Raw genomic sequence first — 22,101 nt, forward strand, 5'->3', positions numbered from 1 at the left:
GGGAGCTAGATGTTCTTCTTCTGTGACTGGCTGGTTCGATGCCCAGATGCCTTGGGGCAAATCTCCTGTCTTTCTCCCCGCTTCTTTTCCCTGTGTTTTCTGGTTTTGTTTTTTTTTTTTTTTTTTGACTTTTAAAAATAACATTGCCCACTTTATTTTGAACTTCCACGCTATTGAGGCGAACGATGAAGAAATTAATTCTTTTCTTTACGTTTCAGTAGTGCTACAGGTTTGGCTTCACCGCAAAGGGTGGGAAGCAACACCAGTTCGTGTTTACGGAGCTGCGGCACCAACCTGGGCCAGGGCTGTGGGGTGTGAGGCACCTCCCGTTCCTCCCGACGGGCTGGGAGCGGGGGGCTCTCCCTCCGCCACCTTCCCATCCTCTTCAGAGATGCCCTCCGCCGCCTGGAACAGCTCCTCGGCGAGGGCGGCAATGCGGGACGGCGCCTCTTCCCTCAGCAGCTCCCGCAGCAGCGCTTCTGCAGCCTCCACCCGCGGCCCCGCCATGGCCCCTCATGTTCGTCACTGCCCGTGTGTGAGGCGCGAGAAAGCTGTTGGCCCCGCCCCTCGCCCTCAGGCTCGGCGCCATCTTGTGACGTGTAGAGCAGTGGGTTTTATTTTGTTTTTGTTTTTGTTTTTTTTTTTTAAAACTTCTTCAGGGCTCGCGTCTTTAAAGATGCCCTGAGGCTCGCATATTTTCTTGCAGTCTGGCGACCGATTAGTAGCTGGATTGGGGGTTGAGATAAGGGACTGGGGCCACGAGCAGTTGTCAGTTTTCGACCCCGCACGATCACCAGACACAGACTGAGTGGCGGCCACCTCCACTTTCGGTGTGATTTTTAAACAGTCTCGGGCCGCTCTCCAAGTTTCCCGTTTCAACAATGCTCCCTCCAGAGCCCTCACAACTCCTCCCCAGCTCTCCAAACTTTTACCAGAGCTGGAGACAATCACGTTGTTAGCGCAGGTGTTAGTACACTCCCTCCAGCACCCTGAATGCAGGGTGTCTGTGGTACGGTCTATCACCCTCAATTTTAACAACTGCATGATTACGTAATCAAAATCCCTTGATTTGCATTGGATGCCACATTGCCTATGCAATTGGGAAACTACCTTGCCAAGCGCATCCATTTCTTGGCGGTACGTGAGCGTCCTCACCGTCGGGGTCAGATCCAGCTGCCTCGACCGCCCACCTCTTCCAGCGTGAGTCCCGTCACCCGGATCGCCCTCAGCCGCATGTATCGGGGGCTATTCCCTCACCCGAACACCTGGGGGCGATCCAGGGTTTCGGCACCACTATGTTGCCTTCGTTGGGGGGAAACGAAGGCAAGTGGCGACCTGGTTAGAGCGGGCCACGGCGAACACACACACATACACTTTTACAATCCCAGTCGCCAGACAAATCACTCGCTACACTGATACAGTCGACGGTGAAATGCGTTTATTTCTCGGCAAACACGGGCTTAAGTAACTTCGATACAGCTGTGATTGGCTAACACCATGGAGAGGGCGGGGCCTAACTCCTCGTGCATAACGATGTCTTCTGAGCGAACTTTCTAACTCACCACACCTTGGGGTATACATATTGATATTTGTTTCAAAAAAAGTAATTTAAGCTAGAATATTATTATTTCTAAATCATCCTCCCCTCAAGATCAGACGGCCCAAAGCAGATTCAGTCAAATTCAGTGATACAGCTCTCCCTTTTTTTCCTAAAATCAGCAGGATAGTCTAAGAATCAAAATGGGACTTCTAGGATATGAAACATTAATTATCATAAAAAGTGAGGGCCACTATTATTCTTATTTGAAATTAGAAGTTTTAATATGTGAGCAAAAAGTCATTTTCCAGACTCATTCAGAAGCTGAGTTAAGTAATTGGGTTTTCCCATCCACTGCCATCTGGCACTGAATCAGACTTAATGTGCAGTAGTGGAAGTAAGGCTGGTAGGTTTGAATCATATTTCAGTCATGACAATAGATCAGCTTGTATTGGAGAAGCAGAGGACAGGGCTGTAAAGAAGGCTAATTCCCAGGCATACGGTGGAAATGGATAATGACAGACTGTAATAATGAAAGGTTGTGAGAGAGTAAAAGGAAACCAAAGTTTCTGGATGAGTGAGTGAATGTCATATCAAAGATAATTGGAACCTAACATGGATGAATGTCTGGAAACAATAATGTAAGGAAAAGGTATGATCAAAAGGTAGCAGGACAAAAAACTTGAGTCCCAAACTGGAGACTAAGTAAGAATTTAGGTGGCTAACCAGGAAGTCTAAGCATTTAAGAATTTAGGAATAGTGTTGGATAAATGATCTCATCTTCAAAATGAGGTCTGCAAAAATCTATTTCAGCAAGAGGCATATTTGCATGTAGAAGCAACAAAACGTACTTAGCAGAAAGCCATATACTGCATGCAGTAAATTTTATTGTTCTCATGCAGTCCAAGATATTATTGACTCACAGTGATGGTATAACCCAAGAACATCACAGGACAATTAATAGAGTGATAAAATCTCTGTAGCTGTGATAGGAATTTGTTTTCTCTTAGTTCTATTTTAGTTATCCTGTAGTTAAACAAAATACTTTTTTTTAAATAAAACCTATAAAATTGAAAAAAATAAATTATCTGAATGCACCAGGAAGTGAAATATATTCTTTATATTTGCATCAGACTTTTAAAAGAGGCTTACTCTTACATGAAATTGCTTTGTCCTAGAGGTCCTCTTCATTATCAGTAGAACCACGGTGTATTAACAATGAACACAAAGACACTACAAAATAATACAACTGAAAGAACAAAACCCTAACAAGTAAGACTGTGTTGCTTTGGAGTGTGTTCTTGCCAGACCTGTTTAAATACTTCTTAAAAAGGAAATTTTATTTGGAAAGTGAGACCTATACGCATGATTTGAAGTCTGAAAACCATGGCTAGGAATGAGAAGAGTAGATTCAGTCTGCTTAGTGAATTTAAGTCTACAGAATTTAATCTCTGCTCTGTGATATATAAATGAACTCCAGTGTAACAGAACTTGTAAACAAAATTGCAAGAAGAATACAGTAATTTCACAATTATAAGCTCCACCATTTTGACTAAAATTTTGGTCCAAACCCGGAAGTGCAGTTTATAATCAGGTGCAGCCAATATATTGATGCGGTTCAGAAATTTGTCAACCTGGAAGTGCGAGCCTGCACAGCCCCGTGCCAAACCAGAAGCCCGCAAAACCCCAGGGGGCGAAAGGCAGGGCTGATCCGAGCCTGCCTGGCCGCAGCGGGGTGGGGCAGAGGGGCCAATCCAAGCCTGCACGGCCCCGTTGGGGGGGCAGAAGGGCTGATCCGAGCCCACATGGTCCCAGCAAGGGAAAGGTGGGGCCGATCCAAGCCTGCCTGGCCCCAATCCGAGCCCACATGACCTCGGCGGGAGGGCAGCGGGGCCAATCCGAGCCTGCATGGCCCCAGCAGGGGAAAAGCAGGGCCGATCCGAGCCCGCATGGCCCCGATCCGAGCTAGTAAACTCTGCGATCCTGCAATTGTGTTACTAATTGGCAACTCCGTGAAAGTTGTGCAAGCATCCTCGCTGCGAACGAAAGTGTGGCTTATAATCAAGTGCAGCTTATACAAGGACGAAGATTTAAACATTGCCGACACCCAGACGCGTGGCTTATAATCAGGTGCGGCTTATAATCGTGAAATTACTTGGATCTATTTTGCTTAGTGTCAGAATACATACTGATCATTTTCGGATGTTGCTCCTGACCCTGGTTTCGTTATGTTTTCTTCAGTTTCATATCACTGGAATGAGGCTGAGGAGCTGAACAGCTCAACAGAAAATCAGTTTTGCCTGAAATCATCAAAAACAGTCACTCAACTTCTCAATACGGATATGGATTCAGGTATCCCAAGAGAGAACAAGAAGGTAATGAACGATGCAGAGCTCCTTTACTTTATCACTTAGCTTCATTTAAAGAATTTACTTATCACTCATGTAAATGTGATATTAAAAGTAAAATGTTTCCTGCTGGGCATAAAGCCTTAAGGAATCTTACTGGCAAGAAAAACTAGGGCTTAGATTTTTGGAAGGAAAATGACGAGCGTTTTGGAGTGGGAAAAAAAAAAGAAAGACCTTGTGGACATTACTGGAAGGCATGACACTCTATCCAGTTTATGTTAAGGCTAATAAAGTAGGTATTAATAGACCCAGTGCATAAAAGGTATGGCTGATGAACAGAATTCCTTGCACAAATACTGGAAGAGGGAGGATGACAGTTCATGTCATCCGGATGGATGCAACATTACCCAAAAGCTGAAGTACTCCTCTTTAAATTGCGTATGTCCCTTTGGTCTCCCTCCTTTTTTCTACATGGCAAAGCTGGTTTTGTCCCAAATGCAGAAGGCTGAACTGCCTTGCTCACCAGGAGGGAAAAGTTGCTGGCAGCTCTGACTGAGATGGGTGGCCTACCTTACAATCTGTGAAGAAAGTAGCTTTGGACCAGGATTTCAGCTTTCAGTTGCCCACAGGTTCTTCAGCTAAGTGGTCTGCCAGTGAGACACACATTGAGCTAATTGCATTAGCAAGGTTGTTGGGATTGAGCTCATCTTATTACTGTGCTCATCACATCCTCTTGCACTGATTCGTTTCCAGATGCAGAGATAGACACACAGGGATGTTCAGCCCAGTAACTGTGGCGTGGTCTTAAAGCTAAAGCCATTTTAGATGTGACAGAATACACATCTACGTCCTTACTCATGTGTTGATTTACATGAACAATTTCTTTAAGTAAAGACAGAAGTAATGTAAACTTGACAGCAAGTGGGTATATAACTTTGAAGGTCATCAAAGGAAAAGATAATTTATATTGAATAACTGTTTTCCCAGAAAATATGTTTACTTGTCCAGAAGTTTTGTGGGTGCCAAAACCTCATTTTTAAAAGACAAATGACTCTGCAGGAAAGCAGAAGGACAGTGCAGGCCATGCACTTCCCTTAAGCTGTTACAAAGATTGACTCAAATGGCTTGTTAGTTTAAGATACTTCTAGCAGGAGCTGAAGCATGCTGAATACTGTTTATGTTTTAAGAAAATACAATCTATGTTGATTTACAGCTCTTCAGGTTTCTCCATAAAGGAAAAATACAGACTACAGACAAATTCCATAGAAGGAAAAGAAAAAAAATAAAAGAAACACAAAATAAATTAACCCACACACATTTCATAATTCTAGAATTAGAGGACATTTACTCAGCCAAGTAGTAGCATTCAGTTTTCTAGTTTCACCATCTGCTTTTCAACTTCACTCCCTATGTGCAAAGCTAAAAGTTTTAGAAGGGCAGAGGGTCACCATTACTTCAAATAATTGGTATTTTAAATATGTCAGAAATACCATGAGTGCTGGCAGACAGCCATTAGTTACAGACAAGGAAACAAAAATTGTCTTCTCAGATTTATAATGAAAAGTCCATGCATTACAACAAATCCCTGAAAAGGAAGACTCTGTAGAGATCAATTCAGTTCCTCAGAGTTCCACATTTTCATCAGACTATTCCTTTGCCTTGAGCATTTTAAATAGCTGCTTGTGCAAGAGAATTCATAACACAGAGCAACAGAGCTCACACTGCATGAACTCTCTGGTTTCATGTTTTTGAGAACAAACATGAACTTAAATTCCTATTTTCTAATGGTATTTGCATTGGGTTTTCATTTTGTTTTGGTTTTTCTAAAATTATGTTAATCTTGTCATTCTCCCAGTTAGTAACACAAAAATTTTCTTTAGGTTCATGAGCACAAAGGCTTCAATTTTGACTGTTTGTTAAGATGCAATCTTAATACCTTTAGCCACTGTATCACAGAGTGTGACAAAGCCTCTGAAGTCAAATATGCCACACCAAGATACTTTTCCACAAGGAGCTTAGAATTCAAAAGGAAATCAAGCTAAGCCTTTCAAAATGCAGTTCAGGCCAAGTGAGTGTAGTTAAGTGGAGACATTCACAAGCAACCTGACAGCAAGCCTTGGTTAACAAATATATTTCTTCACATAGGCACATCTGACAGGCATATAGTGTAGCTTGACTGAAGGAGATAGGAACTCCTGCACCTATTTAGTCTGAAGTGAAAATTCTGCAAGCATGAGTGAGAGTCATACCTTCTCCACCAAGTCACATCTGTTTTGTTTTACTATGGTGAGAGCCCGTCAAGTCCAGTTGAAAGGACAGGGAGCATTTAATAAGAATAACAGCAACAACTTTTTAAAATTCAACATGGTTTTTACTGGTCATTTTTAGTTCATTGCTTCTTTCATGAAAATGGTACTTATTAGGTAAAATTTCATTTACCCCATACAATTAATTTGAACTAATAATGCTTAGACAGTTCTTAGAAATGCGATATTAGTGTTGGCAGAGTTTCCTCTATTGTCTGCCATGTTCCTAAAATTATGCCAAGCCACAAGCTAGGTCATCACTGCTTATATAGAGTCAAGTAAAGCTAGCTAGCAATAGTATGCTTTTGGCAATTTTGGAGTTGCTATTTTAAAGCTCTTTTGCCTGGAGCTATCTAGTCTCAAGGGTTACAAAGAATCCTAGACTTTCCAATATAGCATCCCAGACAAGGATGTATCCTGACTTTTCACTAATTGAGAATAGCCATAGGATTAGGCCACCATTTGATACTGTGTTAGGATAAGACCCTCAATTTAGATGCTATCCATATCAGATGTTTATTTTAAAGTGAGGCATATTTAGGGTTTTAGCAGCTCAAGCCAGATTCCACATCAACTTTCTCCATGCTATACATAGCCACCATCTGGCACAAGTGTACCAGCACAACCCCCCAAGGCTCCAAAGGGAGGCTCTCTGTCACACCAGTAGGGCTTAGCACAGTTCAAGCAGGTGCAAGTTCAGCTGGAGCTGCAGCTCAGCCTCAGCATGATTAACACTGGAGCAGATCACAGGTTGCCAGTATCTGATGTGGGACACTGAGGTTTGCATCAGATGAAGCTCAGGTATTTGTCCCCTCCTCACCTGCATTTGTCTGAATTATGGACTGAAAAGCTTGAAACGGGCTACCATCTGATTTAAATGAGTCTGCTGGGACTGTTTTCTAACATCACAGCACTGAGCCAGTTTATTCATGAGCAGGGACTTGGGCATTGGGTCTCTTGAGAAACAGTCTGGTGTGTATGAGAGCTGTGTTACAAGAACCCAAGTGAGAAGAACAAACTTCAGGTAGATGAAAATATTTCATGGTGGGCAACCTTGTCAGTATTCATTTTTTTCATTGCCAATGTCTCAGATTGATACAGAGTGTATTGGCTGATACTCAAAAGCTTCAGCTTTCAGCTCTTAGTATGATCTCTAGACCACTCTTGAATAAACCCAGCTGCAGATCCAACATTAATTAGTGATACTAAATATTTTATGCAACCATTAAAGATTAACTGTGTATGCAAAATACACAGTAGTTTGCACAAATATGCTTGGACTATCATTAAATTTCTTTGCAAAAGCCACAATGAACTGCTCTTTAAAAAGTATATACAAATTGTTTCTATTTCTCACAGAGCAACAACTTCTAACCAGACCCCACAGAACAATGACTTAATGGGGCTATGAGGCAGTCAGCCCACATGACCATATTTACCACATTTTCTTACTCTATTGCAAGGATAACTAATTAGAAGCATCTCATCCAAACACATTAGGAAAGAGCTGAACACAATACCTGCTGTTCATAGTTTGTGTGCTGCATACACAAACAGCACAGAATTGCACACTGGAGAGAGTCAACATGTGGCTAATGAGTGACTTTGCTGCTGCAAAGTAACAAAGCTTTTGGCATTTCATATATACCAAGAAAAGTGAAGGTTAACCGCTTTGAAAATACTTGTTTTATGCTAAAAGCCAAAACAGTGGCTTTCTTTTTGGTTTGTGTTCTGCTTTGCGTTGTGACACAAAAGTGAAACAAAGGAATTAGAGGGATAAACCTCTGTTTTATCCTTAAAGAAGTACTTGTAAGGGGCCAAGTTTCTGCCAGGGTAGAAAATGGTGTAACAGTTCTGCAGGGTTATACCAAAAGTATGGTCAGACTACCAGCTAATACCTGGAAAAGAGTGTGGCAGTGCACTCAGGTTGTGATACATTCTCAGAATACTTTTCCATCCTTTAGCAATTCGCGGTTTGTTGGCTTCCACTGGCAGAGATTGCAGGCTTGGATGTGATGACCTTCAGCAGATACTCTTCTGGGAATACCTGGCTGCTTTTTGAATGCGTGTACATCAGCAGTGTCCACAGCACCCCTTAGCAAGGGTTTTCTTGCAACCATATAACCTTACATTGGATAAGGAGATACTTCCTTTTCCTTTTATTTGAAGCCTCTCTACTTCTAAGCTGGCAGGCTGACCAATTCTTTTCTTGGTAGAACAGTTAAACAGCCAATACAACCTCACCATCTCTGGGGCACTAGATTTTTAGGACTGAGTCTCTCTCCAGTTATCCCTTTTCCAAACTGGAAATCCTGGTCTTAGTGGGGAAGATCTGGCATACCTTGATAGCTTTCACTAAACCTTTTCTAATTTTGTTTCATCCTTATTGAGTTGAAGGTGCAGAACTGCACACCACATCTATAATGGGGGCGTGTTGTGGAAGTATTCAGGCCCCACTGATATAATCTATCTTCTACATCTTTACTAGTAACTGTCAACATCATTCTTGCTTTCTGAATGCTACTGATGTATATTAATAAGTAAATTCTTACTTGTGAATTATAGTAGTGTGTTCAGAATCCATCACTTAATGTTTAAACTGGGAGCATGTATTTTCACTTAATGCTGTACTAAAATTGAATCTCAATCCTCATTTGAAATTCTAGTCACTCAGTCCAATAAGGGCTACATGAAAGTCATTCTTTCTATCCTCTGAAAACTCTCATAATTGAAGGATTTTCTCACTTTGCTGCTTGTACGCTTCCAATTTCTTTATGACTGTGCTGAACAGCCTATCTCATCACATCAGCCTTACCACATTTCACTGTAATGTGCTGCTGATATCCCTCTCCATAACCAAAACTAACCTTTTTCTCCTGTCCTTGTATATTAACTATTTAATTATCTATAAAGTTATCTTCCCTTTCATGTAAAGGCTGCCTCCTTTCCTTAAGAGCTCCCTGGAAATCCAGGAAGACTAAATCAGACTGCACCTTCAAAAGTTACAAGAGATTTCTGAGATGTGACTTCTTTTGCAAAAACATTGAGCCTCTGAAGTGTGTCATATATCCACGTGTTGGTTATATAAAGTAGCTCTGCAGCAACAGCCAAGTCAGCGATCGAGTTTCCTGAACCTGCCCCAGAATTTCTTTTTGTGATAGAATCAAGAAAGTTTATCCAGATGATTTTAACTTGTTAGGAAGAACCTGCATGCCAGACCAAACATGAAGATATTTATAGGTTTCTTGCTGAAATCCTCTACAGATTGTATCAGGAGAATCATACACTAGCATGCAAAGTCTGCATTATGCTTCATTAACTCAGAGCATTAGTATAAGCAGGAGGGATGAATTAAGAAAAAGCTGATAGAAAGGCGATCAAAGACCCTCCGAGTCCAATCTCAGGTTCAAGGGAGCCTGTCTTTATCTATAGCAATGATTACAGACACATATGTAATGTAGATATGTATATTCCTCCAGAATCAGTATTTTCTAATAGAGTATATAAGCTGGAGATGATAACTGTGAGAAAAACAATCGTTTGTGCTTGAGCCACATGGGTGTCCTGTGATGCCCCAAGAGGGAATGCAAGGTACCAGAAAGTAGTAACAGAGTGATAAAAGAGATATGTTTCATCTCATATTACAAGTTTAATATTAGAAAACTAAGTATTGGGTATGTATTTTTAGGGGTCACAAGATCCCACCACTTCTGATCAGGCGGTATTTCAGATGCTTCAGTACCTGTGAATTGGGCTTTGTGAACATTTGCAAAAACGTTAACCAATAACTATAAGGTCTTTTCCGGGCACCCTCTTTTGAAAACAGAATTATCATGTGTCTACACTGTTCTCAAGGAACAGTGGTTTGGAGATTCTCCTCATTAATTAAATATTTCAGAGCATTAATTGTCACTGACAACAACTGGAAATATCGCAACATGACACTTCATGCTCTCTCAGACTCCGTGCAAACCCATAAGTGTGATTACAATTTGAAAAGAAAGCCATATGTTTTGAAATTCACATTAATCAAAATACTGCAGCAAAAAATGAATGTCAGGTGACTCCAGTGCTACAGAGGTATTGGATCAATGGAGCATAACTACATTTACTGTGGTGCAACTAATGCATAACTAACTTCCATCTTTCAGTAGGAACTACAGTGAGCAATGGAAGCTTTAACATTGGTGAGGTCTTTGCTGTACTCCTCTGATAGATTGGAACAATGAATATGTGCCATGGTTGTTCTGGGAATTAATATGGTTAGGGACAAACTGCAAAATGTAAAAAAATTTCCAGGCAATCTGAATGCATCACCTCACTGTTAATGTCAACCACTGGCTTCTTAAACTCCTGATTGAAACAAAGCTCTGCATTTTCATCTTGCAAATTTCAGTGAAAATGTCAGAAACAAGAAGAAAAATAATTCTTTAATAGTGGTAATTTTCTATAATAGGTTTAAAATCTTCCTGAAAAATCTTAAAGCATCTATGGAGTTACTGCCAAAGAGAGCTGGGTAATACATACACAGGGTTTACACTGCATGTATGCAAAATCTTCTCTTACTTTGTGTGTGGCCACAGTTCGACTAAGTCTGATAAAGCACCTCTTTGGACAAGCAAAGGAAAACAAATCCATCAAATTCTATTAAGTAAAAAGACATCTTCCTTCTTAGTGAGTCTCAGCCACAAAATGGTGGAGGCTGGAAGAGCATTTAGAAGATGTGTCATTAAATAATGGCACCAATCTTGTATTTCCCCTTCGTCTGCTAAAATAATGGCCCCACTCTTGTATTTCCCCTTCGTCTGCTATGGGTTATTGGTTTTCCTTTAAGCAATGTAACAAATGTCCCCAGAAGACAAGGGAGGGTAGAAAACACCAAAAAAAAAAAAAAGGGTGAGGTAGAGACAGCACGCTCAGGACAAAGCACAAGTGAACCTACAGAAGATGTATTAAAAGGATGGGTTGAAGGATCAAAGAATCAAAAATGCAAAGTAGCCAGAGGAGGTGCTTAGCTGGAATCTCCAACAGTGCCCATTGTTTCACAAAATGTATGAGGAAGCAGTGGATTCTCCTGGGGTATTCTACTGGGAGACACAACAGAAAAAGAGAACAGAAAGAGGATCTACAGTTGCTGCGATGTCCCCTTTTCATACTGGTTTTTTTGACTGCAATGGGTGGTCAGTTCAGTTTGGAAAAGGAGAGCATGAGTAAGGATGTCGGGCACCAAAACTGAGTGGGCAAGAGCAGACAGAACCTCTGCAACAAGGTTTGGATTCAAAAGAAAGGCTACAGCCTGGGGCATTTGATATACTCAATATACTCCCCTTTCCCAGGAATTGGAAGCACAACCATGCCCATCACTCTACAGTTGAGTTTTCAACTCCTCTAATATGCAGGAAAACATCTCAAATCACAAATCCAATAATGAGAAAGCTTTGGGTTATAACCTTGAAAAAATGCAATGTTCTGTGCTATATAGTGGAGTTTCCAGTAGCGGGAAAGAAAAGGAAGCTGTTCTGAAAACTTGGTTACAGTACATTAAGAAATGTGGAGAGTACATAACTGGTGTGTAAGATTTGACATTTGGGATATTTGTGCCAGCTGTGAAACTATCTTAAGGTTTCTGTGGCTGGGCATCCAGTTAAAATATTTTAAATTAAAATTATTTCTGTAATGGTACTACTGTGTCTTTCAGGAATAGTGACAGTTGTTTCATTACTATTTTTAGAGCACATCTGGATATCTTGATCAAAAAATTGAAATGGTAGGTATTATTTTATTCCAATTCTTGGTTATTGAATGTGACTATAAAACCATAAGATCTAAATCCTTTTTACTATACTATAATGATTTCTATTTCTTATTTGAAAGTGGTAATACTGCCACACTTTATTTTTAGAAATAAGACTGCATTTGTTTAAGTTTTGTCTGTTTAGTAGCTTTCCTTCTGACAACATCGTCTCCACAGTTCTTCCCGTTTTTGGTATGTGTCTGCACTTACATGGCAACACTATAAGAAACAATAAAAAGTTGCATCCTGGGAACTCTGCCATATATGGATACTTTAGCTGTGTCCTTGGATGCACATGGTAAAATTAATTGCTTCTTCAGCATATTGGTGAGAAATGCTTTCAGCTGGTTGGTGGCTGAAGCTCAGTCTTAATTTAGACCACTACATTTTAATAGATCATAACTTTTGTGATAGGCTGGATAGAACAGCTAAAATAATATTGCCTTTCCAACATTACCAAAGGTGTAATTTTCAGGAAATGACATAAAATGGAGAGAAATTAAAATTAAAACGAAGTGTGAGTAGCTGCAAACATTGCAGAGTTCAGAATCCAAAGTCAGTATCATCTGTTACATTTGACCTTGAATTCATGAGTTGGGATAAATCCATTGGAGAACCACATCAACCTGGAGATCAACTCTCATATTTCTACTTTTACCAAATCAAGACCTAGAACTCATTCCCTCTGCCTTCAAATGTGAATCCTGGTGTACATGTTAGTGCAGCTGTGGTGTGTCTCTCACTTGCAAGCCTTGCCCCTGTGGTCCCTATATCCAGGGTGCAGAGGAGCAGATGTGTGAGATGGGAGCTGTACAGGCTGTATGACCGTATGATCATTCTCAGCCAGTGGCTCATATGAGCTCCCTTTCCTTCTCCACATGAATAAAGAGTGCTTTGTTTGTATTGCAGAATCAAAGACTACATGCAGGCTGTTCCCATGGTATAGTAGGACTGTAGAAACTTGGCAGGAGGAGAAGCCAGTGCCAAATGTGCTGTGTGGCTCCAACCAGCCTGCACCCTGGTTTGCTTCCCACAACCACCCACTGTTGCAGACCAGGAAGACTAGTGAGAATTTTCTTTCAAAGTATGGGCCATGGAAAGGAGCCCAAATGTACCTGTCTGCTCTGTGGGGACCTAACCAGCAAGAAAAAAACAAACAAAACTGCTGGAAAAGAGCCCAAGATCCCCAGCCAGCCAGCCTTCCTCCTCCAGGCTCTGCCATCCTGCTGCTCTTCTCTGCCAGCCACAGTGCCCTGCCTTCACATCTATCTTTTGTCTCCTAGGCTCACCTCCATTTCTCTTTGCTAAAACAGGGAATTAAAATCTCTCTTTCTGGCTAGTGTTTGACACGTGCTGCCGTTGCCAAGAGAGAGAAGCCCTTTTCAAACACTGCTCCCTCTTTTCTCTGTGCAAACACAGCACTTAATTGATTTTGCAAACAGTTCAGTCTGCTTTTCTGAGGGTTATAGCAAACTGTAAAGTTTGCACTTTGCACTAAAACTTAGTCCGGAAAAAAATAAAAAATTGATCATTCTCAGACCTTGAAGAGCTTCCACACTGGATGGCAAGAGCTGCCTGTGCTGACAGGGGCAAGCATTGCCAACTGCATGTGTTGAAAGATGAGGAGATGTCCCACGCCAAAGAGCAGGGAGTGCTTCTCTTCCCAAGGATGTACTTGGGTGTTAGTAAGTAGCAGCTTCTGCTAAAAGAAAACATATTACCAAGGTACGTAATCCTAATTGGGAGTAGGGCCTGTTACCAACCATCCCCAAGTGCAAAAATCTTGCAAAGTGTTTGATATGAGCAGCCACATGTGGGTAGGAGAAGACTGTACTGTCTGAAATCATGGACCCATGAAGCAGAAGCTTGAGAGTTTTTAGGCTAACGAAATTTTTATAGCAATCTCTTGACAGGAGCTTTGGAGGCTGACTTTCAAAAGATGGAGAGACTGTCAATCATTTTTCACTACAGAAATTAAAGGCAGGGTACACATGAGTTTGAGAGCTTGGATATCCTAAACCAACCCCTTAGTTTATTTTCCTGCTTCTCGGCTCCAAGTGCAGTTGTATTTCACCACTGACTTCCACATGGCTGCATGATGATCCCACCCAGATATGGGTCCTCTGAGAAGAAATACCTAGCACTTTTCTTTAAATGAGAAATTGATAGAAAACTTCTGTTGCACAGTTTGCATGGACTATCTTAATCAGGTAAATTCAAAGCTTATAAGTCTTGAGAAGGATTAGAGAATCTTTTATACACGTTTTATTCTTTTTAGCAAAGGAATAAACATAGCTAATGTCTTGGTACTGTGGATTGCAGATAGGTATTTCAGTTCTTGTGGATTGTTTCATTAAAACTAAGTGAATAGAGAAGGACAGCTGATAGCAAATTTTCTGATCAAAAAAGCACTGAAGAAATGACATCAACTGCTTCCCTTTGATCATAGCTTTAACAAGTAACTGATGTTTAAAGATGTTAGAGGCATTAGTGTTTACTTTTTTTTCTTTCTGTAAGTGTCCTAGTAGGGAATAGTAACTGATGATACATAGGAATGAAATCAAGCTTGGTTTACCGAAGGCCTGTCCTTGAACCTCATAACACATCTACTTCTTCATACACTGATATTTACAAAGTATATAGTTTTAACAACAAGACAAACCTTTGTCCAGAAGGTTTATAGTGGTGCCAGGTTCTCCATCCTTTCCTCTTTGATTTGAATCTATATTTCTTTGTGTATTAGTTTAGAGACAACAGGATACTGCATCATTACCTTCCTACAAGGCAGCTTCCTTTATTTTTCTGAAGCAGCCAGATTGCTGCCTCTCAGTAAACTGCAGCAACCAGCTCCTAATTGCCTTTCATTAATAATGAATATAACATGATGGTTTTTTAACTTTTAAATTTGACATAGCCAAAGGACTTAACATCACACTGTCTGTGTGAGGTTACAAAAATTTGGTTAAGGAAATTTCAATTTGGAAATCTCAGCTCTCTAAACTAGCAATGTACCATGCCCATTTTATGAATGGCATAAAATGGAAATTAACATTGATGACACCGGTTTGTTTTTTCCAGCATGGTGCAAATTCTGTTCCTGACTCTTGGAGGTCCCATCACAAATGTTTCTGTACTGCAGCAGTGATAGATCCCTACTTCCTCCAAACTTTGTATCTTCACATAAGTGAGAAAGACACATTATATAATGTTTTCTTAGAATAAATGTACGGGGAAACATTTCTTGGCAAATATTCCCAAAAGGACAGTAATTATATTCCCCAAGGTTAGGGCCAAAATAAATTATTAATAATATAAAGAACAAAATGTAGAAATATTTAATTTTTTTTATTTAATTTTACTCCTGTATATTGTACCATGTACCACTACCTATTTTATAGTGCCTTCTTACTGAGAATGTAATAATTAGTATTTAGCTTGTCATTTTTAAAAGTTGACAAGTCCATAATAGTCAGTGTGTGAGAATTACTAGAAACAATTAAAATTACAGTAATTTCGCAACCATAAGGCGCACCGGACTATAAGGCGCACCCCCAGGAGTCGGCAAAATTCGCAACTTTGTAGATCAGATAAGGCGCACCGGACTATAGGGCGCACTTTTTTTTTTTGCAGCGAGGATCCGCCCCCAGCTCCCCCCGCGTGTTTGCTGGACGAGGCCCCGCCTCCATCTGGCTGCCGCGGCACCGTGGCCCTGCCTCCACCCGGCAACCCCGACCCCGCCTCCAGCCAGGAGCCCCGGCCTCGCAGCCCCGCAGGCACCCAGCGGCCCCGGTCCCGCAGGCACCCAGAAGCCCCGGCCTTGCCTCCACCCAGCAGCCCCTGTCCCGTGGCCCTGATGGCATCTGGAAGCCCCGGTTCTGCAGGCACCCAGCAGCCCCTGTCCTGCGGCCCCGCAGGCACCCAGCAGCCCCGATCCCGTGGCCCCACGGGCACCCAGCAGCCCCGGTGTGCGTCCCTGCGGGCACCCAGCAGCCCCTGTCGGGCAGGCACCCAGCAGCCCCGGTCCCATGGCCCCACGGGCACCCAGCAGCCCCGGTCCTCCAGGCACCTGGAAGCCTCGGTCCCGTGGCCCCGTGGGCACCCAGCAGCCCCGACCCTGCCTCCAGCCAGGAGCCCCGGCCTCGCAGCCCTGCAGGCATCCAGCGGCCCGGGTCCTGCAGGCACCCAGCGGCCGCAGCCCCGCAGGCACCCAGCGGCCCCGGTCCCACAGGCACCCGGAAGCCCCGGCCTTGCCTCCACCCAGTAGCCCCGGTCCTGCAGGCACCCAGCAACCCCGGTCCCATGGCCCCGCGGGCACCCAGCAGCCCTGGTGCTGCTGGCACCTGGAAGCCCTGGTCCCGCGGCCACCCAGTAGCCCCAGTCCTGCAGGCACCCAGCAGCCCCGGTCCCGCGGCCCCGCAGACACCTGGAAGCCCCGCTCCCACGGGCACCCAGCAGCCCCAGTCCCGTGGCCCCGCAGGCACCCGGAAGCCCCAGTCCCGAAGGCACCCAGCAGCCCCAGCCTCGCCTCCACCCAGCAGCTGCGGCCCTGCCGGCTCGCCCCGCGGCTCGCAGCTCTCACTTCCGGGTTTGCAAATTTCCGAACTTTGCACATCAGATAAGGCGCACCGGACTATAAGGCGCACTTCCGGGTTCAGGGGAAAATTTTAGTCAAAAGGGTGCGCCTTATAGTCGTGAAATTACTGTACATCAAATTGTCTACTGTAGCTGTATTCACCATGTACTTGAAGAAGTAAGAGTTTGATGTCATGTCTGTGGCTGAAACCTCAGTGGTTACTCTTAGGACAAGCAATGACTAAAGAAGCATTTGGGATGGGCACAAGTCCCTGCTGATGTTTGCATGGGTTTGGCTTGGTCAGCCACACCTGGTTTGCAGAAATGTTTGTGCTACAACTGCAAAGACTTAAAATTGGGCACTCTGCTACTCATGTTTTGAACAGGGGATGAATGACATGTTTCCTGTGCCCTAACAGGGTTAAAACCTGCAGGGTGAGTGAGTCTCGATCAGTTTATAAAAGTATAGAAGAAGAGTCAAAACTATAATTCCCCCTCCCCTCCACTACTTGGCACAGTTGAGCACTGACAGTTCTGTCACAGCTCATATGGCACCTTCCATTCTTAAATCCCAGAGGTCAGGAGTAGCACCACCAAGAACCTCCTCCTGCAGGAAGAGAATTGTTGAAGAATTACTATTGAGCATGGCTGAAGAGCAGCATATAATATACAGATTACCAGGAGGGATAGTCATGCAAAAGCTTAGGAGAAGACTTTGGCTTTACTGGGGTGCCCAGAGGCAGCAGTTTTTTGAATGTGCATTTGGATTTTGCTGGTTTTCATTGTTGCTCTTTGTTCAGTAAGGCTGTGTTCATATCCAGGTCTGACGTACCATCCCAAGGGTCTGTCTGGCTGAGAGCTGGAAATTGAGAGTTCAGCATGAACCTCTGGAAATAAAGTCTGGTTTCTCTTACTCCTGTGCAGCACAAGGAATGTCCTTTTTTTCTCTGGGGTGTAAGCAATGAATATCTAATTTAATTTTGTTTGATTGCTTTTTAGTTTATAGGGCTGCATAGAACCACAGAAACATAGAATATGCTGAGTTGGAAGGAACCCTCAGGATCACTGAGTCCAACACTTGACCCTTGCAAGGGTCAAGTGTTGGCAACCCAAGAACCACAGCATGTGCTTGAAAGTATCATGCAAACATATCTTGGATTTAGACAGGCTTGATGCTGTGAACACTTCCCCAGCAAGCCTGATCCAGTCCCCAAACACCTTCTGGATTAAAAGTATTTTCCTGATATCCAACCTAAACCTCCCTTCATTCAGCTTCATGCTTCTTCCCTGACTCCTGTCACTGGTCACCACAGAGAAGAGATCAGTGTCTGCCTCTCTGCTTCCCCTCATGAGGAAGTTGCAGACTGCAATGAGCTCTCCCCTCAGACTCCTCTTCCCTGGGCAGAACAGATCAAGTGACCTCAGCCACTTCTCACACAGCTTCTCTTCCAGACCCTTCCCCATCCTTGTTGCCCTCCTTTGGATGCTCTCTAGTAATTTAATGTCTTTTTTTTTAATATTGCAGTACCCAAACCTGCCCCCAGCACTGGAGGTGAGGCTGTCCCAGCTCAGAGCAGAGCAGGACAATCCCCTCCCTTGCCTGGTGTGATGCTGTGCCTGATGCCCCCCAGGACAGGGTTGGCCCCCCTGGCTGCCTGGGCACTGCTGGCTCATGGTCAACTTGCCATGGACCACTCCAGGTCCCTTTTCACAACACTGCTCTCCAGCATCTCATTCCTTCTCTATACACACAGCGAGGCTTGTCCTATCCCAGGTGCAGAATCCATCATTTTTCCCTCTTTAATTTCATATGGCTGCTGGTTGCCAGCCCTCTAATTTGTCAAGGTCTCTCTGTAGGGCCTTTCTGCCCCTAAGGGAGTCAACAACTCCTCCCAATTTAGTGTCATTGGTAAACTTAGTGTTCCTTCAAGTCCTGGGCTGTTGAAAATGTTGAAGAGAACTGAGCCAAGAATGGAGCCCTGTGAAACCCCACTAGAGACCAGATGCCAGCTGATGTCACCCCTTTGTGCCTGATCCATGAGCCAGTTGCTCACCCATCGCATGATGTGGTGTTTATCCAGCTGGGTCCAGAAGGATACTGAGAGAGACAGTATCAAAAACTTTGATGAAGTCCAAAAGATTGCATCTACTGGCTTCCCTTGATCATCTAGGTGAATTACCCAGTTGTAGAAGGAAATTTTCTCCCTACAGTGGCTTCTTTACTCTTAGTCATCAGTAATCCGCTTTCCTGAGGCTAGAGCACACAGATAATTGAAGGAAAGCAGCCCCAAGAGATACAAACATCTAACAAAAATTAAGTAAGAATTCTTAAAATTAAAACATTCCCTTTCCAAGTTGAACAAAATGTTTTCTTCAATCTGAAATGTCTCTTTTGGAGGAATTCTTGCAACTTCCAGATGTTTCCCCTGAGTACCGCAATAAAAATCTACTGCTCAGAGCAAGATTAGGTAGCTGAAATGGAAGATACACTGAACCACTGTGGTGATAAAGCAAAGTGTCTTGTCTCTCTTCTACCCCAGAAAGTATTAATATCACAAATTAGGAATTCCTCTGAAGTAATGAGGGAAGTGATTAAACCGACTGTGAATTTGACAGTATACCTAAACAGTCAGCATGCAAAGCAAAACAGATGCTAAAATAGCTATAGATGGCTCCTGTTTATATTTTCTTACTTTGCTTTCATGTACTTATCTTTTGGTCTGACTGCACCCATGCACATGAAATGAGTTCCTAGCCACTATAATGGAAGGTAAATAGAATACTAAACACCAGTTTTCATCACTGCTCATCCACACAGAGAGGAGATGAATATTTTCCTAGAGAATGAAATAAAGTAAAAAAGCAGAGTAAATCCCAGGGCACAGCATCACTTGCCGCGTAATAAATAACAGCATCGTTACAGATGATTTTCTTGTTCCAGGCGTAAAGACTCTGCATGACATTGTAGAAAGAAAATTGATTTTGGGTGCACTGTAATGAGCAAAGTGAGATGCAGAAATGGATTTCTTCTCCTTTTGTGAAGGAGAAGATCTGCTTTGCTGCTTCCAGGTCAGGAGAGATTGCTCACCCTTTTCCTGCTAATTTACCTGCTACAGGGAAGCCTGCAATGTTGTCCTGTAGTTTGCCTTTTGCCTGTGTTGCTCCAGAAAACGAGAGGGTACCGACAGCAGGAGGCCAACCACAGTTCCTACGGCATAAGTTCTCCAAGAAAACCTTACCTTTCCTCACCAAAACCAGCAATTTTAGTTCATTATTACCATTTATCCATCATCCAAAGCACAAGAAATGTATCATGTTTTTCTTGAGAAATGAGACTGGCACTAAGGCAGGTGAGCAGGCTTTACAAAAGCTCAGCTGGTTAGAGCATTGTGCTAATAATGCAAAGATTGTGGGTTCAATCCCTATTCACCTAAAGGTTGGACATGATGATCATTATGGGTAATTTCCAACTCAAAATATTCTGTGATTCTATGACATCAGAGCAGGACTTAGTTTATCTTAATACAGACTGTGAAAATAGCTACCAGCCATAAATGCAATAATGGAGATTAAAGAATGGATAAACTGTTTAGTCTGAAAATGCATGAGCTGAGAATTCCAAGGTCTCTGAGGACAGAGGAAAAAAATTGCCAAACAACTTGAGTTCAAAGGTAGAGTAACTTCTGCTAAACAGGATGACTCCTTACTGAGCCTCAGGGGAGGCAGGGTTGCCTCCCTTTGTACATCCCTGGGAGATGTTACACACTGGAGTGCTGTGCAGCACTGCAGCACCTGCACAGAGCTAAAGGCTGATGGACCGTTTACATGGAGTGAAAAGGTGATGTTGAAATCAAGTTCAAAAAAAAAAAAAAGTAAATTAAAAAGTCATGAAATATTGCATTGACCCTCACATTCAGGGTGGCTCACGTGTTGGACTTGAAGATCAGGGAGTTGCATAACAATTCTGTTTTCCAGCCCACAGTTAATGGTTAGGAAGAGGAGTAAAAATGTGAGTTTCCCTGGACATTTCTGCATTTTATTTGCCTTGTTACCTGCTCTTGTTCAGTGGAATGGGAGACATATGATTTTCATCTGCTAGTCTGAGTGGAAGTGAGGACATCCCACAATGTCTGATACCTTTACGAACACATTGGGAATGTGTGCTCCAGCCATACCATTCCTCCAAGAGAATAATACAAGTTTCACAGGTATGAACAGAGAGCCAAACGAGCCAAGGACTATTTCTTAGTCAGGCTTGTATGGGAAGAAAGTAATAGGAGAAGTCGTAGAAGAAGATAGACAAGTACTGTTGCTCTTGTTATCATAGCAGTAGATTAGGTTTGAGACAGAATTTGACCTCATTCCAGTACACAGAAACTGGAGAGTTCAAGTAGGTCATAAACTGAATTTCGAGTACCTACTGTAGCTCTGGGCAAGGGGAAGAAACCTATTTTTCAGTAGCATTTTGTGCTGAATAAATCCTAGCATTTGTCCACCAGTTCCTTGGGGTAATTGGGTTGGACAAGAAATAGCCAATGTCTTTGAAGTGATTGCTAACCTGAAATTTCCACGGGGAAATGTTGGAAAGTGTTTGGACACCTATAGCCCAGAACTGAAAGCTTTAAGGTTACACCAGGAAAGCCAGCCTTCTAGTATATATTCATTCGTTAACGTACAGAAACAGGCTCCAAAGCCTTAAATGAAGAGGATGAAAATGTTTTACTCTTTGGTTACTAGGTCTCAAATCCACAGACTTATAAAATATATCCTAAGGCAGAATCAGGTCAGTGCTATGGCCTCAAAGGCAGTTCTAGTCCTGAATGTCCGTGCCCATCCTCTCCTGTGGTTACAGCCACACTGCCCATGGCTCAGGACCCCATCTTAACCCTTCCTGAAGCACGCAGACCTTGTTTGAGCTATGCCAGTGAAGTCCCAGTCTCCAGCCCTGCTTCATGGATGGAAGACCTATGCTGCAGCCTCATGTCCACTCCCAATGACTCTGTCTTTGTCCCTTTTTGCTCCAGAATGCACCTCCTGGATGGACCCTGAGCTGCATCAGTAGCTTTGCTTGTGGCTGCCAGTGGACCCTGACACCAGCCTGATGTGTTAAGACAGACCCTTTAAGACAGGCACCTGGCAGAACCCTCAGCTTCTCTCCTCTTGTGGAGCAGCCCTACTTTCACTGCTTCCTGGCATTCTTGGATCATTTTTTGAGATTAAACAACTCTGGGTTGGTGTAGAACAACCCCTCAGCAATGTAAAATAGCAGTAAGATGTAAAAATGAACCTCACAGTGCCAAGGTTTTTTTGCTAAAAAGAAAATTACCTACCTCTTAAAAGCACTGCATTGTATTTTTTCAAAAACAACTCCTAATTTGAAGATTTTTTTTCATGAGTCTTTAATTTTCAGTTATTTATCCTGACCATGGCATTTTCCCAGTAAATTTATGCACATGCAACAATAATGTCCAAACTTTGCTTATGTCATCCTCGCTAAATAAAATCATGCTGGATTAAGCTGTCTTTGTTCAACCCATACTTGAC

General features: G+C 42.8%; 1 long non-coding RNA gene across 1 annotated transcript in view; it reads left to right on the forward strand.

Annotated features, from left to right (window-relative positions):
- The first annotated feature begins 3,823 nt into the window (after positions 1 to 3,823).
- The window catches only part of LOC117003140, a 37,952-nt gene continuing 19,674 nt past the window's right edge, over positions 3,824 to 22,101 (forward strand). Inside the window, exon 1 of the long non-coding RNA XR_004419472.1 lies at positions 3,824 to 3,912. This is a non-coding gene — a long non-coding RNA (uncharacterized LOC117003140). The remainder of the gene's footprint in view (positions 3,913 to 22,101) is intronic.

The sequence above is a fragment of the Catharus ustulatus genome, chromosome 1 (assembly GCF_009819885.2).
Source record: "Catharus ustulatus isolate bCatUst1 chromosome 1, bCatUst1.pri.v2, whole genome shotgun sequence".
NCBI classification, from domain to species: domain Eukaryota; kingdom Metazoa; phylum Chordata; class Aves; order Passeriformes; family Turdidae; genus Catharus; species Catharus ustulatus.